This window comes from Protopterus annectens, chromosome 9.part0, assembly GCF_019279795.1.
Source record: "Protopterus annectens isolate FY-2018-M chromosome 9.part0, PAN1.0, whole genome shotgun sequence".
NCBI classification, from domain to species: Eukaryota; Metazoa; Chordata; order Ceratodontiformes; family Protopteridae; genus Protopterus; species Protopterus annectens.
In genome coordinates, this window is record NC_056743.1 from 1,523,750,441 (window position 1) to 1,523,770,291 (window position 19,851).

At 41.1% G+C, this 19,851-nt stretch overlaps 1 protein-coding gene across 4 annotated transcripts in view; it reads right to left on the bottom strand.

Moving 5' to 3' along the window:
* The window catches only part of LOC122812153 (E3 ubiquitin-protein ligase TRIM4-like), a 778,173-nt gene that overhangs the window by 518,408 nt on the left and 239,914 nt on the right, over positions 1–19,851 (bottom strand). The window lies entirely within an intron of this gene.

Consider the following 19,851-nt stretch of genomic DNA (forward strand, 5'->3'; position numbering starts at 1 on the left):
TATACTGCTAGTGTATACACAAATGAATGTTCTCTTTCAATGGCCTCTGTCCCCAGCTAGGTTTAGCAAAATGAATGCTCTGGTGCATGCATCTTTGTCAAAATAAGCTGCTTGTATAAAAATATCACATTCTTGCTCAAATATTCTCCAGTTCTCTGCAATATTCTGATCAAACACCAATGGTGACAGTTTTCAAAATCCGTCTGCCATATTAACACATACCAGCGAAGGGTTTTGAAAGTATGCACGAACACACACATATCAACATATGCCAGAAATTTATGCCAATACTTATGAAGTACAGTTTTGTACCTACCATAAATGTAGATGTTCGAGTGCTAATACAGCTGCAGTAATCACAGATGGGTTCTCTGCCGTCAGGCGGATCCTCGGTCGGCCGAATTCCAAAGTCTAGGTCTGGCGTCGGTTGTTGTCGCTTTCTTTCCTGACGTCAGTGAGGCAGGGGTATACAAGACACAGCCGACGCCATTTTCTTCAGTCTTTCTTGCCCCAGATGTCAGGTAACCCCAGAAGGAAGGCAATACATAAATTATATTTATATACATGCAATGCCATATAATCAAAAATCAGTAGTTGCAAGCAAATATACCATAGAAGGATAACCCAATCAGGTTGTATGAAGAGGGGTTAGGCCCTATGCCTTTACCAAGAGGGGAAGGAGGGAGGGAAAACTGTACTGCAGCTGTATTAGCACTCGAACATCTACATTTATGGTAGGTACCAAACTGTACTATGTTCATCGTGCATACAGCTGCAGTAATCACAGATGGGTAGAATCCCAAAGCTACGCACAGGGTGGTAGGCACTAGGTGGAACTGGGATGAACCAGAATGCCCTGCAACACAGCAGTGGCAAAGCCTGCTCTAGTTTTGGAATATAAAGGCAGGTGGTAGTGTTTTGTGAAGGTATGGACAGAACTCCAAGTGGCTGCCTCCAAAATATCTTTGGTAGGAACTCCTCTGAGGAAGGCTGTAGAGGTAGCTGTGGCCCTGGTGGAGTGGGATCTGATGCCTGTAGGGACAGATTTTCCATGATAGGAGTAACAAAACCGTATGCAGTGGCCTATCCATTTTGAAATTGTCTGTTTGGTAACTGGCTTCCCTTGAGCTCCTACAGCATAGGACACAAAAAGTTGTTCTGATTTCCTGAAAGGCTTTGTTCTGTCCAAATAATAACGTAGCTGTCTATGGATGTCTAAGGAGTGTAGCAGCCTTTCCCCTTTGTTTTGAGGATTGGGGTAAAAGGTAGGTAAGTGTATGGCTTGATTTAAAGCTACCCTGGATACCACTTTAGGCATAAATGACGGGTTGGTTCGAAGGGAAACCCTGTCCTGATGGAAGATGAGAAAGGGCTGCACAGCCATGAGGGCTTGTAGTTCCGAAACCCTACGAGCCGAGGTAATGGCCAGAAGGAAGGCCGTTTTCCAGGACAAATATTGCAAATCTGTTGAGGCAGCTGGTTCAAAGGGAGGCAATGTTAATTTTTCTAGAATGTAATTAAGATCCCAGGCTGGCATTGGTTGTTTCCTTGGTGGTCTTATATTCTTAGCCCCTCTGAGGAACTGTCTTAAGAGTGGGTGAGAGAATAAGGGTGGATCAGTGTTGAATTCTGCAGAAATGGCTGAGGCATGGATTTTTATGGAGGAAAATGAAAGTCCACTGTTCAGCAGCTCAGCTAGATACTGTAATACCGGAGGCAAATTCAGTTTTCTAGGGTCCTGGCCTTTTTTCTCATTCCAAGAGCAAAACCGTTTCCATTTTGCGGAGTAAGCCTTTCTAGTAGATGGCCTTCTGGCCTACAAAATGACATCCTGCACCTCTTTGGGGAGTAGGGTCTGTTGTGGTGTTAAGGAATTTTCCATGCAGCGAGATTGAGTGTTTTCAGCTGACTGTGAAGAGTTTTGTAGCTGTGCTGAGTCAGCAGAAGAGGCATTAGAGGTAGGGACCAGGGAGGAGTATGTGTTAGGCTCCTCAGGAGTGGGTACCAGTGTTGTCTTGGCCAGTCTGGAGCAATCAGTATCATCTTCGGTCTGTCTGCTCTTGCTTTCAAGAGTACCTTGGGCAGAAGGGGCAGAGGTGGGAAAGCGTAAACTGTCCATGCTGTCCAACTGAATGAAAGGGCGTCCACTCTCCAGGCCTTTGGATGAAAGGTCCTTGAACAGAACTTTTCCAATTGATGATTCCTGTGGGAGGCGAAGAGATCTATGTCTGGCCTCCCCCACGCTTGGATTATCTTTGTAAACACTTGAGGATGCAACTTCCATTCGTGTGGATCTGTCATATTTCTGCTTAGATTGTCTGCCAGCGTGTTTTCTAGACCTGGCAAGTACTGTGCCTGAAGTTCGATTTGCCATTCCAGAGCCAAGTTCCAAAGTGTCATGGCTAGTCTGCACAGGGGGTATGAATGTGTTCCTCCTTGTTTGTTTATGTACCACATTACTGTGGTGTTGTCTGTTCTTATCAATAATTGTCCTGGATGCAGGAGGTCCTTGAAAGCTGTAATTGCATTTATCACTGTTAGCATTTCTTTCTGATTGATGTGAAGGTGCTTTTCCTTTTGGGACCATTTGCCCTGAATGCACCTGTCTGTCATGTGCGCCCCCCAGGCGTAATCTGAGGCGTCTGTTGTGATGATTTGCTTGAGGCTTGCAGAATGGGAAACCTGTGTTTGTTTGACATGCTTGGGCCCACCATAGAAATTCCTTTTGCAAACATGGGATTATTGGTATTATTGTTTCCAAACTGTGGCTGTGTTGAGACCATAGGTTTTTTAGGTACCACTGAAGTTTCCTCATATGCATCTTTGCACATGGGATTAAAAGAATGCAAGATGCCATGAAATCCAGAGTCTGCAGGATTTTCCTTGCAGTAAGCCTGGTACAATTTGCTAGTATTTTGAAGTACTGAGTTAGTTGCCCCTGTTTTTCTGGCATAAGGTAGGCCATCTGGGTGTTTGTGTCCAAGTTGGCACCCAGGAAAGTTATTTTCTGAGATGGTGTTAGCCTGGATTTCTCTTTGTTGACTGTGTATCCCAGGGAATTCAGTAACCGTGTTACATAAGCCAGATGTTCCAGAAGTATGTGCTTGCTGTCCGCTTGGATCAGGCAGTCGTCCAAATAAGGGTAAATTTGTATCCCTTGAAGTCTGCAGTAGGCAATTACTGATGCCAGGCATTTCGTGAATACTCTGGGTGCAGTAGATAAGCCAAAGGGCAATGCAGAGAATTGATAGTGAATTGAACCTGCAAGAAATCTGAGGTATCTTCTGCAGCTTTGTCTGATTGGGACATGCAGGTATGCCTCCTTGAGGTCCAATGTTACCAGCCAAAACTCCTTGCCCAGCAGGGGAAGAAGCTGCTGTAATGTGAGCATCTTGAATTTTGGTACGAGTAAGAATGTGTTTAGGATGGATAAGTCCAAAATGGGTCTCCAGTCGGTTCCTTTCCTTGGTACCAGAAATAGCCAGGAATAAAAACCTTGACCTTGTTCGTGAGTAGGTACCTCTTGAACAGCTTTCATGTCTATGAGCTTTGAAATTTGTAGTTGTGCCTCTGCCCTTTGATTGTGTGGCAGGTTTGGCATGCCTCTCATTTTTGGTAGAGTGTGAAAATGAAATCTGTAGCCTCTGTTTATAACATCCAGGATCCATTTGTCTGTTGTGACAATATGCCAATTTCTTGTAAATAATGCCAGTTTTCCTCCCAAGGGTGCTGCCAGCTGAGACTTGCTTGGCATGGAAAGGAGGAAGTAATTGGGTTTGTTTCCTGTATTGTTGTGCACTGTCTTCGCCACCTCTTGGTGCTGGAGTTTGCCATTGCCTGCCTCTATATGATCCTTGTGATTGTCCTCTGCCCCTTGTGTGCCTGTATCTACCTCTTTGGGGCTTGTCCGTGGCTGGAATGGACCAGTTTTTAGAAGGCCAATTTCTGCTAAAACGTGGTGGTTGAACCTGTAGAAAAGCTTTGACAGTTTGCATAGATTTGGCTTTTTCTTCCATTTTACGTAGTATCTCCTCAGCATTAGTACCAAATAGCACATCCTTTTGTAAAGGAGCATCTAGTAGTTTAGCTTTCACATGATCAGGCAAGATTTGTTCCCTAAGCCAGGCATGTCTACGAATGACTGATCCTGTAACAGCAGCTCTACTTGAGGCCTCTAGGGCATCATAGCCACATTGTAAGGTGCGTTTACCCACTTGTTCTGCACTATGCATCATATCCTGCAACTCCTTCAAATCTGGTTGTTCAGGTTGAGAGACATTTTATTTCTTAATTGTGATAACAGAAACTGCTGATATTTAAGCATATGAAACTGACAATTTAAGGCCCTCATGGCTAGGGTGGCCGAGGTATATACCTTTTTTCCCACCTTTCTAAGGATCTTGACTCTCTTTCGGAAGGTAGTGGATTCTTAGCAGTAGAGGCCTTCATTCCCTTGGGGCCTTGAGAAATGGTTTCAGGGTCAGCATTATGGCTTTTGTAAAGAAATTGGTGGGAGTTAGGAACTCTGTAGTACCTATCAGGCTTGACTGGGGCAGGAGGCAGGGAATCCGGATTAAGGCAAGCCTCCGAATAAACATCAAGTATGTCCAAGACAGGAGGTATCGCCAGAGGTCTGTGTTGAGGTAACAAAAGAAATTCCCTAAATCTTTTCTTGGAATCAGAAAAGTCTTGGCCTTCCCAATGGAAGTGTTCCCTCAAGGTTTGCAAGGTTTCCCCAAAAGAAAAATCCTCTGGAGGAGATACAGAAGGAATGGACTGCTCTGCATCAGAATCTTCAAAAGGGGAGTAAGAGTGTTCCTCTACATCAGAATGTTCTGAAAAAATGGAGCCCTGATCAGAAGAGGGAGAATCTTCCTCCACTCTGGGTCTCTTGTGTGGAGGGGGTTGGGAACCCCTGATAAGAGTAATTAAATCCTCAGCCATTTTAAGCATCTGCTTTTTAGGCATGGGGCCTGGAGATGGGCCCTGTGCAACAGGCCTCTTGGGATGCCTGGCTGATTTGGACTTAGTAAAGGCCTTAATGGAAAAGGAAGATGAGGTCTAAAGACACCATGGGTGGAAGTGGACCCGTCCACATTAGGAGGCTCAACGCTCACAGTGGCTTCTGTGGTTGTAGTCTGGGTATAGGCCGAGGTACCTGCGGTCTCGGTTACAGAAGACACCGCCAAAGAAGTGTCATCGGTAGTCAGGGACTGCATAGGTGTCTCGCTGAGAACCGGACCACGTGTAGCCGGTTTTGGCGTGGTGTCGGTGGAGACCGTGGACCTCGCGTGTCGATCCTTGTCCTTGCGTTTTTTGGACAAAACGGTAGTCGGAGTCTCCGATGACATTTTATAATCAAAGGCTTTACCAAAAAGGTGTTGGGCGAACTCCGCCTGACGCTTAATAGTGCGTTTATTGAAAGTAGCGCAAAAGCGACAGCCTGAGACGTCGTGGTCTGGGCCTAAACAAGTTATGCAGAGGGAATAGAAATCCTTATGCGGTATTTGCTTCCCACAAGAAATACAATTGTTAACTTTTTCTGACATCGGTCTGAGGCAAGAAAAGTTCCCCCAATGGGGTACTTAGCTTTAAAGAAGACTTCGGTTTCCAATTTTTCGTAAATTCAGGAGCTGGCCGACCGGCACTTGCGAACTGCTTCTGCTTCGGGCACCGCTGCAAAAAGACTGAAGAAAATGGCGTCGGCTGTGTCTTATATACCCCTGCCTCACTGACGTCAGGAAAGAAAGCGACAACAACCGACGCCGGACCTAGACTTTGGAATTCGGCCGACCGAGGACCCGCCTGACGGCAGAGAACCCATCTGTGATTACTGCAGCTGTATGCACGATGAACATCTATGCTCAACAGCACAACAAGCCTCTGAGTGACTGAACTTTGCAAAATAAGTTTCTCAGGCACTGTAATACTCTTGAAATCAATGTACTGTAAGAAATCATCTCTTATTAGTGTAAGAAACATTTCAAAATAACTGCACTGTACGAATAAAATGGAAAGAAGCTCAGAGTAAGAAACACTTCAAAATAACTGCACTTTGCAAATACACAGTACATAGCGCACACAAACTTTCCCAAAATGACTGTACTTAGCTAAACGACTCTTTACAGTGCAAGAAAGAGTCTAGAAAGCCAAGTGACTTCCTTCTACTAAGCCTAAATATTAGACGTATATCCAACAAAGTCCATGAACTCCATGCCACCATAGACTTGTACTCCCCAGATAGTCATCGTGACAGAAACCTGGCTAAAACCTCACATTACCAGTGAGCAAATACTCCCTACAGGTTACGGCATACTGAGAGTAGACCGGCTAAACAAGAAAGGAGGCGGTGTAGCTATAATATTTAAACAACATCTAAACATCCAGATCTTAAAATCATCAGCTCCACAAATAGGCAATGAAGAAATAATATATACCAACCTCAAAATAAACCAAAACAAAACCATCAACATAATTGGATGCTATTTCCCACCTGGCCAAAACATCTCTCCTCAGCTGGTCTAGCCATCATCTTCCCCCAAGAAACTATCATTTTAGGTTATTTCAATATTGATTGGCAGTCCTGTTCTGGCAACCCATCCAACCCATCATGTAAACCTTCATGGCTTCACCCAACTAGTCCAGTCGCCAACCAGGATAACTAAAAACTCCAGCAAGCACACTACCCTGGATTGGATACTAGTCAGTAAGAGCCCCCAGTCATATATAACAGATTGCTTATCAGATAGCTTCAGTGATCACTCCCCAACATTCCTACTAAAAAAATACCTGTACCAAGCTAAACCTGTCATCTACCACAACACGTAAAAACTAAACTTTAACCTACTCACATTCATCTCATCCCTCAAAGAATGTAACTGGCATCCTCTAAAGTACCTCAGTCTTGATGACGCAGTTGAATTTTTTAATACTACCTTCCTGAGCATCCTTAATTACCATGCCCCAGAAGACTTTCCAGAACCAAAGCACAACCCTCCCCATGGCTACAGAAAACCACTAAGTCAGAAGTGAAAAACAGGGATAAAGCCAGGGAGCACTGGCGCAAAACCAAAACCCCCTCAACTAGACAGAAATTCCTAGAACTACACAACAGAGTCAAAAAGCTAATAAAACAGGACAAATTCCAATACTACCACAGTCTGTCCTAGACTCCTCCCAACACAGCCCCAAACAATTCTGGTCCTCCATAAACTCCATCCTCCACCCAGGTAAAGTCAGTACCCCTCCTCCTAACATCCCTCACTCCTCACAAAATATTGCTACCTCATTCAACACACACTTCACACAAACCATACTATCACTAGCTAAACAACACAACCCCCCTCCCCCTCCAACCCACACCTTCAACTAGTAATCTCCCCACTGCCTTCTCTATTTCTCCTGTACCTACCTCCAACATAAAAAAACTATTAACTAAACTTAAGCCCACCAAATTAGCAGCAGACAACCTCCCAAGTGAATACCTACAAATCTCAGCTGATGCTCTGGCCTACTCAGTATCCATCTTGATTAACCGATCTCGGTCAGAAAGTTACGTTCCCACACTGTGGAAAGTATCACATACAATTCCCCTCCACAAAGGCGGATCCTCCACAGAATTAACCAATTACCGCCCCATAGCTATTCTCTCTCCACTCTCCAAAATACTAGAGAGATGCATATACTCTCAGGTCTTAGACTACCTCCTTACTTACAACCTCCTTTCCAATACTCAGCATGGTTTCCGACCAAACCATAGCACCACCACTGCCTTACTCTCCTTTACTAACACTATCCTTCAGCATAAAAACAATGGCCATCTCTCCTCTGCTACTTTCCTAGACCTATCTAAAGCATTTGACATGGTCCCACACAAACAACTTATCTCTGTCCTCAATAACCTATCCTTCTCTCAGTCAGTCACCAACTAGTTTCAGAGTTACCTGTCTGACCGCCAACAATCCGTTGTATGGCAGAATGACATATCTCCCCAACTACCTGTCTCCATAGGGGTTCTCCAAGGATCCATACTTGGACCCCTACTCTTCTCTGTTTTCACCAATAATGTAGCCTCTGCCACCAAACATGGCACATTCATACAATACGCAGATGATTCAACCATCATCTGCTCAGCCCAGTCCCTACCCAAACTGCAAAAAATCACACAGGAAGCTTTTTCCTCTGTTGAAACTTGGTTATCCGATGCCCAATTAATACTCAACCCAAACAAATCTAAACTACACATCTTCCAACCCATCAAACATACTCAAAACAACTCTCATTTTAACATCACAGCAAAAGACAACACCACTATATACCCAACTGAACACACCAAATTGCTAGGAGTGGAAATAGACAAACTAAAATTTGACATTCACATAACCATGACCATAAAAAAAAGTCCACAAAAAACTAGGAGCATTATACAGAAATAAGCAACTTCTCACCAAAGCAGCAAAGATTTCAATAGCAAATTCCCACCTCATCTCCACCCTACTTTATGCCTCTCCAATATAGACCCCACCTAAGGCAATGTGATCTACACAAGCAAGAGACCTGCTACAACAAAATCGCCAAATTCGCCACAGGGGCATCCTACCGTAGTCACCACTGTCTCTCACTTGCTTAACTGGACTGGCTTGAACACCCTCAATTCCTTCAATGGTATCAACCCTCACTCGCCCACAAACTAGTAAACCATCCACTAAATGTCTCATCCCGCCAGAATCTACTCCAACCCTATCGCACCACCAGACCACTAAGATCCAGCAACAAAAATCACTTGCAGATCACTAAAGCCAATAACTCTGCTGGTGAAGCACTATTCTCTTGCACCACAGCCAAATTATGGAACTCCCTCCCACCCACAATTACCTCCGTATCATCATGCACCCACTTCAAAACTTTACTAAAAGCGCACCTAAAAACATGCTGGCTATGCCCTTGCAACTCCCACTCTAATATCACCCACCCCATCCAACCACTACCTTTCTTTCCACTCCAGTAACTACCTTGATTATAGCAAGCTCAGATGCTCATAAGCCTAGTACTTATTATACAGCAGGAACTTCTTATTGTAACATTTGTTAATGTCTGTTATGTACTTCACAGATAAAGATTCTAGTTGTCTACTGATGTACTATGTTCTTCATCTGTAAATATATTGTAAGTAATTGCTATATTAAATTGTTAATCGCTATGTAATCCAATGTAACTACTGTCTGTTTATTTTAACTGTGGAGCTTTTCTCCCCGGGCCTCCGCTGAAAATGGTCCTACGTCCAGTCGGACACTCCCGGTTAACAAATGTAAATAAATAAATAAATAAATAAAGAAAGAAAGAAAGAAAGAAACACTCTGTAATGGCGGCACTTTGTAAACAGACATAGCCAGCACAAGAAACTTTTCAAAATGGCTGTATTTTTACTGTACTTCATGAAATAGCTGCACTTCACACACAAATAAACTCTTCGGAATAAATGCACAGTAACAAGCACATACTGTAAGCACTTTTACACACTTTGAGATACTTCAAATAACTCTAGTTATGCCAAAACACAATACTTTGCCAAAAAACATGCAGTTGCATTGCTTTATTTATGCTTCATGTGCCCTTATTATACTAGTTTTGCTCGTTACTCTTTTTTCATGCCCATTACACTTTTTTTGTGCTCGTTTTACTTTAAACATGCTAGTTTTGCAATTCCAAGGTAATTCCAAACCCCTTATGTGCTTTTCTGATGATCCTTTTATCAAATATCTTCATTTTAAACATTTTGTTTATTTAATAGACCTTTTATAACTCTCACTTGCTTAATAAAATAGTTTGTGCCCTTGTAATGCTTAATTTTATCTTTTTTAAAAAATAAATAGTTTGTGCAAGTTTTCATTACCTTTGGGTCCTTTCTGGCCCTTTTTCGTGCTGGTTTCTCTTAGTTTACCTTCACTGTTACCTCTGCACCTCGTATCTCTGAAAAGCAGTCTCTGGAATCTCGGTTCTAACACCATGTTGTTCATCCAGTCAGGATGACAATAGACAAGTCCTTTGTGGGTTCTGTTCAGGCAGCTTTATTATGTACAAACATATCAGGATTGAGGCTTAATGACTAACCTAGATAAACCTATAAACAAACCAGCTATTACACTCGTACATACTCACTCTCTGAGTGCACTGTCAAAATGGCACTGAAGCTAGCATGTGCTTGCTGTTTATATGCAGTTGCCAACCTTGAAATGCCTCAAAGATACAACACACCCACACTATTCTACACCATGTAACACAGAACTCCGATAAAATCTCTTGTGGAAGTGGTCTGGTGAGGAAAATATCTGAACTGGTGCTGGAAACTGAAAGTTTTCTTTTTTGAAGGAAGGTAAGCTATCGTCCGTGAGGTGTCTACAAAACATCCTAGAAAAAATGAATCTCCAATATGGAATCAGAGAAGGCTTTTCCAAATTTAACTAGAAAGCTAGACTCTGGAACAGATCCATAAAAAAATCAAGGGATGCCAGAGTACCCTGGGTGGAATCTACTAAGATGAGGCAATCATTCAGGTGCAGAAGGTAAGGATTGGATCCAGACACTTTGTGAATACTACTAAAGACACAGACAGACTACATGGCAAAGATGCACCTTTAAAACACAATCCCAGTGCAAAGAATCTTAAGTAACACCTGTGATCTTTGTAAATAAGGATATAGTGATAAGCATTTTTCAGGTCAATAGTGACAAACAAAAACTTGTGCGGAAGAGGAGGAGAGAGAGACTGCAAAGTGAACATTCTGAGGAAGGTGTTCAAAATAGCTAGATGCAGGACTGGTATCCAAGTGTATTCTTTTTTTGCAAGCAAAATAACCTTGTTGGGAAGGGGGGGGGGGTCAGGTTCTATAACACACTGAATAAACATCTTTTGTCATGCTTGCCAGGTAAACAGCAGACACAACTGGACAGGTTTCTCCAAAAGGGACATCAGAAAATTTAGGAACCGTGTCTGTCGATACCAATAACAGGCTACAAGAACAGCTCAAGTTTTATTAGCTTTCGAGACAAACCCTTTAGTCACAGGAAATGGAAAAAGCAGAGAGGGGTCCAAGGGGCCACTTCTGGATCACAGCTTCACTGAGAAAGCTCTCCTGGTGGAAGGATGATGGTGAAACAGCTACTGCATTTGGTGTTGGGAAAAGATGCAAAAAAGGAAGTGGCAAGGGCTGCCCTATCTCAGAAACAACTCCTGTGCAACTGAAGGACGAGAAACCACTCATGAAGCACCAGTATGTAGTGAGTGCACTTATCCACCAGACAACTACTCTCCCCTTGGAATACAACTGGGCATCAGAAAGTGGTATGACTGAACAGTGGCTTCACGCTCTCTCTCAGCTCTCACTGTACAGAGGGTACAGTTTCCCTTGCATCTTAATATACCAGACAACTGCCATGTTAGAGTGTTAAGCTTTCACATCCTGAAGCCGTAACAGCAGCTAGGAACCAGTCACAGGAATATCTAGTCTCCCTACAGCCTTTGGTGGTTTGCTACTATGGACATGCAATAGGTAACCACCCTGGGTACACAAGATTTATAGGAAAGTTCATGGTTACACAGTCTTGGGACCACTATGTAGTTTCCACCCTAGACTGTACCTCCCCTGTCAAGCTGGAATAGGCCAGTCAAGCTCAGGGTGAATTTATGAATATTCATCCAATTATCCATGCCCTGGATGAAGGAAGATACAGTATCACTCTGCTTTATCTGCAGAGGAATCTATTTCAGAGGAGAGTGAGACGCCGACTAATGACTCTCTCCCCAACCTGTTTTTACTGATATGCCAAAGCATGTTTTAATCCATTGTTCTGTTACTTGTGGGACTGTTTCATTTGTGAAAGTACAAAAGGATCCTGGACTCCTACATCAAGGACTGCTCACAAAGCAAGGAACATGACTCCCCTAAGGAGCCTATAGGATACAGAGAAGAAAGTCAGAGCTTTTAGTCTTTCCTCGTAGCTTAGGGGTTTTTAAGCATGTGATCCTCTTTGCTGAGAACCTCTGGGGCCTTTCCGATTATTTGATTTGTCTGGTGAGATATACCCCAATCAGGATACTGTATTCTATAACTGGTCTGATCAGTGCTGAATACAAGGGACAATGAAATCCTTAGATCTGGATGGTATACCCTTGGCAATCAGCTGCTCCAAATAGAAGGAATTCCTGATAACTGATGTTACACTGTGATCAAAGAAGGAATTATCAACTCGGGTTCCCAGGTTTCTAACTACATTTTCATTTTGATGTGGGTAATGTGAGTGCTGTATGCTGGGATGGTAGTCTGCCTGCCAAATGTGACAATGTTGCATATTTTAACATTTAATTTAGGCTTAATTTCAATATATACCAGACATTTATAAAAGTGTAAGCTTCTGCTGGTAGGCTTTTGTGTTGGAGCAGAATTTGGCAATGACTCCTATTTTGAAGTCATATGTAAATGTGGTTAGGCAAAGGTGTTGGCCTTTGGTCTGTAGGTTAGAAAGTAAATGCAGGACAAAAGTGGTCCCTGCATGGAGCCCAGCAAGAAATCACTGGTCACCTTTATGCTTTCTAACGTTAACCCTGCCACCTGCACTGTATGGGGTGTGTTTTTAGCTAATTTGCTATTCATCTCATCACACAGGAGTCTATCTGTAATCGTGGCTGGTGTGACACAGCAATATGCAGAGGACAGGAAGAAATGGAAACAGATGATCCACTGTGGCGACCCCTAACGGAAACAGCCGAAGGTGTTCAAATGTCCTGGCCAAATCTAGGTATGCTGTGTGTAGTAGCTTGTGTTACCTTTTCAAAGAAGTTTACCAGGTTATTTAGACAGGATCTACCTTTTACAAACTGACATTGCAGTGGACCTAGCCCTTGTTAATCATATCGAGCCTGTAGCCATCATTTCTTTGACATTGATATTTTTTCCTTGGTTACAGTCTGAAAACAGAATGGAGGGGTTATCAGGAGGCCAGAATTCAGTATGGTTTGCTCTGCCCACAATACAAGTTCCTTCCCGACAAATTTCATCACTGGGATAGGAAATGATAGCAGATGCTGGTGCTGAATCCACACCATCTTGAGAATTCACTGTATTTTCCTTAAGTGTAATCCAGCAAGGGGAATCATCAGGATAGTGGAAACCATGTACCCCAGAATCCCAAGATAATCCACTGCAGTAGACTCTGTTGCAAGGGAAAACTGTAAGAACTCAAGATAGTAAAATGCAGTATTTTCTGGTGTTAACTAAGCAATCATTTGAGATGTGTCTAGAAGACAACTCAGGAATTGTCAAAGTATGTGAAGATGTGAATTCCCTGTACTCTACATAAGGCGATCACTGCAGCTAAACATTTTGTGAATATCCTTAAAGCTGTGAAAGAAACAAAGAGTAAAGTGAAGTGAAAATGAGAACCAGAAACCGAAATCCATTCACAGAGACATTAGATGCTGTTTAAGTTATGTGATGATGGCATCACTGAGGTTTACAGTCACCAAAAAGCATAAGGAAGGAATGGAGGGTGAGCCCTTAGAACTGTGGAACTTTTATCAAGAAATAGGGAAAAGACAAACCCAGTATAGATCCCCAGGTTTCCTCTTCTTTGGGTACTAGGAATATCCTTGAATAAAATCCTTTACCCTATTGAGATTTTGGAACAGATTCTATTATACTTTGACAATAACATATGAGAAAGGATTAGGAGAAAAAGAGTTTCATTTTCTGGGTGAAGAGGAATTCCAAAGTGTGTGTGTATGGAGGACACCCATTCTGGTCTATTACTAGTACTCAGGAATCTGTTGAGATTTGGTTCCAGAGATGGAAACAGACAGACAAGCTGCATATACGACTGAAACAATGACCAGAACAGAAAATGAAAACAAGATAAAGCCACTCATACATTTTTCTTGGTTTGTGACCAGGCTTAAGAATTGAGAACCATCTCCTTTTTTCTTTGCATCTCTTTGCCAGTTTTGCCTGTACTGTATGTTTCCCTGACTTCTATTTGTATTGTTTAATGGACTTCCTTAAAAAAAGGAGCAAATGACTGGATGGACAGTTCCCTACTGAACTTTGAAATGTGTGACTGAAAAAAATCTGTTCGATCCCTTGAATCAGTTTTCCCCTTTTCTTAATTGAAATAATTTGTTTGATCCCTTGGATCAGTTTTCCCATTTTCCTAAATCTTTTTAAAACCTCAGCTGAAATATCAAATAGCACTTCTTTGTTCAAGGAAGCATTAAATATATGAGATTTTACATCTTTAACAAGATTTTCTTACCTAAGCCATGCATACCTGCACATCACTGACCCTGTTGCAGCTGCTTGTGATATTCCATCAGCTACATTGTATGAGCATTTTAAGAAATGCTTAGCTACTTGAGATACAGAGAAAACCATGCTGAGTAAAGAAAATTTCAACTCAGAGGAAGAAGGCTACTGTAGCACAGACCCCCCATACCTATCAAAAACCCTGTTGCAAGGTAATAACAAAAGGGTTTATGTTAGATGAATGAAAGTTCATCTTAGCGAACGCTCACATGAGCGAATATCCAGATACTCGAAAGTGCAGTTGTGGGGGGCTGTGCCCCCCACACACCCCCAAATATATATTCCAACTCAGAGATCGCACTACAGTGAGGAAAGGGCAAATATTCCTATCCTCACTGTACCACAATCTCACAATTGCAGTTTTGAGTTCCGCAATATTCGCTCATGTGAGTGTTTGCTAAGATGAACTTCCGTTCATCTACTATAGACCCTAACAAAAAAGAGAGAGATGGTGTTCAGTTTTCAAGCTTGGTCTGATGGCACAAGATTATTAAGTTGTGCGTTAGGCCCGGCAAGCCAGCACACAAGACTCTACTGCCAATCATTAGCGGACCAGAGTTCCGCTGTGGTGACCCCTAACCGGGAAAAGCCAAAAGACACAAAATTGTTTGCAGATAGTGTCCCTGGTTAAGGAAATTACAGCTAGCTTTGCCAAGGGGTTACAAACAGGAATTTGTGGGATTGAGGTACTGTTGCAAAGCCTATCCAGGCTCGTTGAGTGCAGGAGGTTGACTGACTGGAGAAGCATAAGCACCACTGAAAGCATCCTTCAGAGCACCAACAGAGGGGATGTCAAAATGTTTAGGAGTTATCTACCAGTCAGAGCTCAAGTTATTGTGTGTGTGTGTGTGTGTGTGTGTGTGTGTGTGTGTGTGTGTGTGTGTGTGTGTGTGTGTGTTGATTTCCCTCTCTTCCCATTTTAAGAGGTCATTCATTCTGCATATGGTGTCTGAAAATTATATTTCCTCTGCGGGAGAATCTGATGATAAATCATCTTCAAACTCTGACTCCAGAGAGTCGGGAGATGACATCCGTGAATCAGAATACATCTCTCTCTCTCTCAACACTGTCAGAAGAGAAAAGAGACTTCTCCCTTTTAAATGTGAAAAGGCTGGAGAAGCAGACTGCAAAGACTTCAAAGCCTTGGAAAGTCCTTTGGCAAACCTCTCCTATTCCTTCTCTGCCAATTTGGCAGACAGGGTTGAAGGAGGAGAAAGATACTTAGTTTTCTCTCTCTCACCAGTGTCACAGTCTTAGTTGAACCCAGTGTCCAGATGTCTATCCCTAAAGTACCTCTTCCTTCCCCAACACTTGAGAGACACTACGAAGAAAAAATATACCAATGACAACCAAGTGTCTTTGCTAAAAATCAAAATAAAAAAAACTACGCAAAAAGTAACTAAGCAAAGACAAGGCTCCAGCTTCTTTTCAAAGGTAGACTGATTTAATGGCACACAAACACAAGCGCTTTCACCATAGGCTTCTTCAGGTGTATGATCACCTTAGTTTACACACCCTTTATTTATCAAATGGCATTACATTTACTTAGTTCTTAAAAACATATTACACTATACTGGTGGTTCACAAACTAATGCAAAATACATTTATGTATGTGTTCACGTAAAAACATTAAATATATATGTTGAACTACATTAGAATAAACACTAAAATTACTAACAAGTATATAAAAACCTATAAAAATATATGTAAAAACATGTAGTAAGTTACAAAAAGGATACATTATTTACATAAAGGTCTATTCTTTAAGATTGGTCTCAATGGAATCACATCATTGAGACCATGTCCTACGTTAGCTCTGAGCCTCACTATCCATTCTACTTCCATCTTCTTGGTCTTATTTTTAATGTCCCCCTTTCACTTATTAACATCAATTGTCCCCAATACTCTAAACTTAAAATTATACTGCATATTACTTTCTTTTACATGCTTCGCTAGGGCATTAAAGTGACTACCTTTTCTAATGTGGTATATGTGTTCTCTTATTCTATCTTTTAAAGGCCTGCCTGTTTTTCCCACATAGAAATTACTCCAAATCTGGCAGTTAGCTAGGTAGACCACATGCTTTGTGTTACAGTCAGCATTAACCCTCATACAGAAGACCTTACCTATATCTGGGTGTTTATATTCTATTTCTGTTGTTATATAACTACACCAATTACATTGTTTACATGGTGTAGTTCCTACTATTTCTTGTGGAACTTTTATAACCTTATTATTACATAGTCTTCTTTTTAGGGATAGATTCTTTTTAAATTGTGGTATAGGACTTAGATATTTTTTAATTTGTTCATCTGTGTTTAAAATATTCCAATACTTATTTATAATATTTGTGCATTCCTTAATGTTCCTAGAATAGCTGAGACACAGCCTTAGATCTTTAGCCTCATAATTCTTACTACTATTTCTTACATCAACTGATGTTCTATAGGTTCTGAGAAATATGGCCTAGCTCGATTATCTCTCAGTTTTTCTATATGATTTACATTGCTATCAATTACATACTCATTATAGCCTCTTTCCATCAATTCATTTCTAGTAACATTAACCTGATGCTTGAAATCTTCCCTCAACATTTAATCTGGAAGCTCTGTAAAATTGATTTTGTGCAACATTCTTAAATATAATATTAGGATGCATACTATCCTTACTTAGCAGCTTGTTAACATGACATTCTTTTCTGTACATCTTAGTACTTACTTTATTATCATATTCTTTAAAAACTGTAATATCTAAGAAATTAACTTCATACTGGGAACAAACTCCAGTAAATTTAAGAAATTGTGTAGATGTATTTAGGTATATTATAAATTCTTTTAGTTGTTCTACAGTACCTTTCCATAAGAGAAAAAGATCATCCACAAACCTGCGGAAGTATAAAATTTGATCTTTATAAGCTCCTTCTTCTATATATTAATTTTCCCATACAGACATTACTATATTTGCATAAGTATTCACGCACGATGTACCCATCGCTACGCCATTCTTTTGCCAGTAAGTACTTTCTCCAAACATAAATATGTTGCTTTCTAATACCAAGTATAGTAATGCTTGTATCAATTCCACTTCATTAGTAGCATAATTACCTGACTCAGTCATCATTTTAATAACATTTAATTCCTATGTCATTAGGGATGACTGTAAATAATGATACATCTAGTGTAACAGGCATTTCCTTATTTCCTGCTCTTCTTTCATATACAATGAGTATAGGTCCCTAATGAAGTGTTCTGTATCCTTTAAAATAACTTTAGATATCTTGAGAAGGGGATTTAATTTCTTCTCTAAGTAAACGGATAGGGGCTCAGTGCACCAATTCCTACCTGCAACAATAGGTCTCATAGGGGGGTTATTTTTATTTTTATGTATCTTTGGTTGACCTTGAATAATAGGAATGGTGGGACTAGTTGTTTCAAAATATTTAAATAGACTCTCAACCATACGGCCTAAAGTTTCAAGTTCCTTTAAAGGAGTACCGCACCCACAGACTCAAAAAACATGTTTAAAACATCATGGCATGATGTTTCCTACACTTTAACAGCACTCTGGGATTATTTACATGATTTTAAATATTTTTATATGTAATTCTAGACTCTGACCACCTGGAGGCTGGCATATTGACGTGATTTGGATAAATCAGGTTGCCATCCAGTATCCCAGAAATCATTGTTTGGCTCAAAAATGTTACATCATGCAGGCCTCAGTTTGCCTAAAGTTCCTGTCATTTCATAGATGTTGCATGCGTACAAAGTACTGAGTAAAATAGAACAGTGTAAGTAACATTCCCTGCTGCTGGATGACTACTTAAAACAGAAACAGTGCAAATGCCACAGAACACACTCACTGTTTACTGCTGCCTTTTTTTCTAATTTAGTTTAAATGGTGCTAATTTGTGAGACAATGAATTCCAGTCCATTTACTTCTCCCCTCCCCCATAACACTTAGCTTCCCTAGCTGTCAAAGTCCTGAGGGTAATTTGACCGGGTAATTCCATTGATTGGCAGATCTCAGCACGGTGCTTGACTCATGTAATTTAATCTTTGCTCTAGCATTTCCTTTGTTAGAGGGGACATTTTTTTGCTGCACTATAACCATGGCTTTACTTGACTGCAATCACATCCAGTAAGGTCTTGCACCAAGGAGCTAAAGAATAAAACATTTATACTATTAACCAGTTTAGATCTTTATTAATTTAAGTGTTAAGGTATCACTTCATGCTTCCACCTTGTTAAAAACTGAGATTTACATGTGCAAAGTGTGTTGGTATGCAGTGTTTGCCTTCATATGTTTTTACTCCACTGGTTGGTTTGCAAAAAAAAAAAACTTTTTGCAGTGTTCCTGGATTTGTCTTTGTACATACAAACCACATAGCTATATTTTCCCCTTCCTTTTTCTTGTGTCCAGAAGTCACTTTTTTTTATTGATTTTTTTTTAAATAAAGGACATTAAGGTTAACTTACCTTGAATCAGATGATGGATGACACAGCAAAGAATCACTGTTGAAATATTTGTGCATGGACAAAATCCCTTACTAAATCTATTTGCCAGCCTCCAGTTCAATTGGTGCTATGGCTTTAATATACTGGTGTGTTTGCTCATGCCTTCCAAATACCTCCACCATTACATACCAGTTTTGCAGTGTAGTAACCACCCAACATGCCCATACACCTTTAGCCATCAATATGCAGCTACTCCTGTTCATGTGAGTATGTGAATTCATTTTCAGACTTAAGGTGTGGAAGCTGCACTGAATAATTCTAGGTGTTTGTTCAGGTTTCACGTGGTGCTTGCTTAGAGCTACTCTCATGTTAAGCCACTATGAATATGTTGCACTGCTACCTCCGATACCCAGGGTAATGTTTTAATCTTTCTATTCCCGCACTGCACACTAGCAGTATCTGGTGCAAATACAACAGAGAAGTATGCAAGCGATACACCACCTAAGCATCATTTGCTGTGCAGAATGTACAAGTATGCATACCAAATTTCTGTGTTTCCAAACATCAGTGTTACTGCACTACTACTGAATAAAATGAACATATTGAAATGTAACATGACCTGTTACCAGATGTAATTAAGATTTTTTTCCTGTATAACACATTTCCATGATTCTCTGGCTGTTTGGTTTGATTCACTTTACTGGCTACTTGTAGAGGTTTGCTCTTTCTTAGCAAGTTGCAGTAAATAATTTTGTTATCTGGTTGTTTACCTGGTTTGTTTGACTGGGCACACTATGAACGTTTCCCGCGGCATCCAGGGGTAAAAGCTCAAAATGGTGCCATCTCAATGGTTTGACCTTGTACTCTAGTCCCTTAACTGCTGCCTTGCATATCTTGCATAAGGCAGATTTGAATTATCCATTGCAATGTCCAATTCAGTGTTTCATCTACAGATTGTGTGCCTACTGCCTTTGACGAATGCATTGCCTAGGTTACAGTAAAAAAAAATAACATTGCAATAGGGAATGGATGGCAAAGCA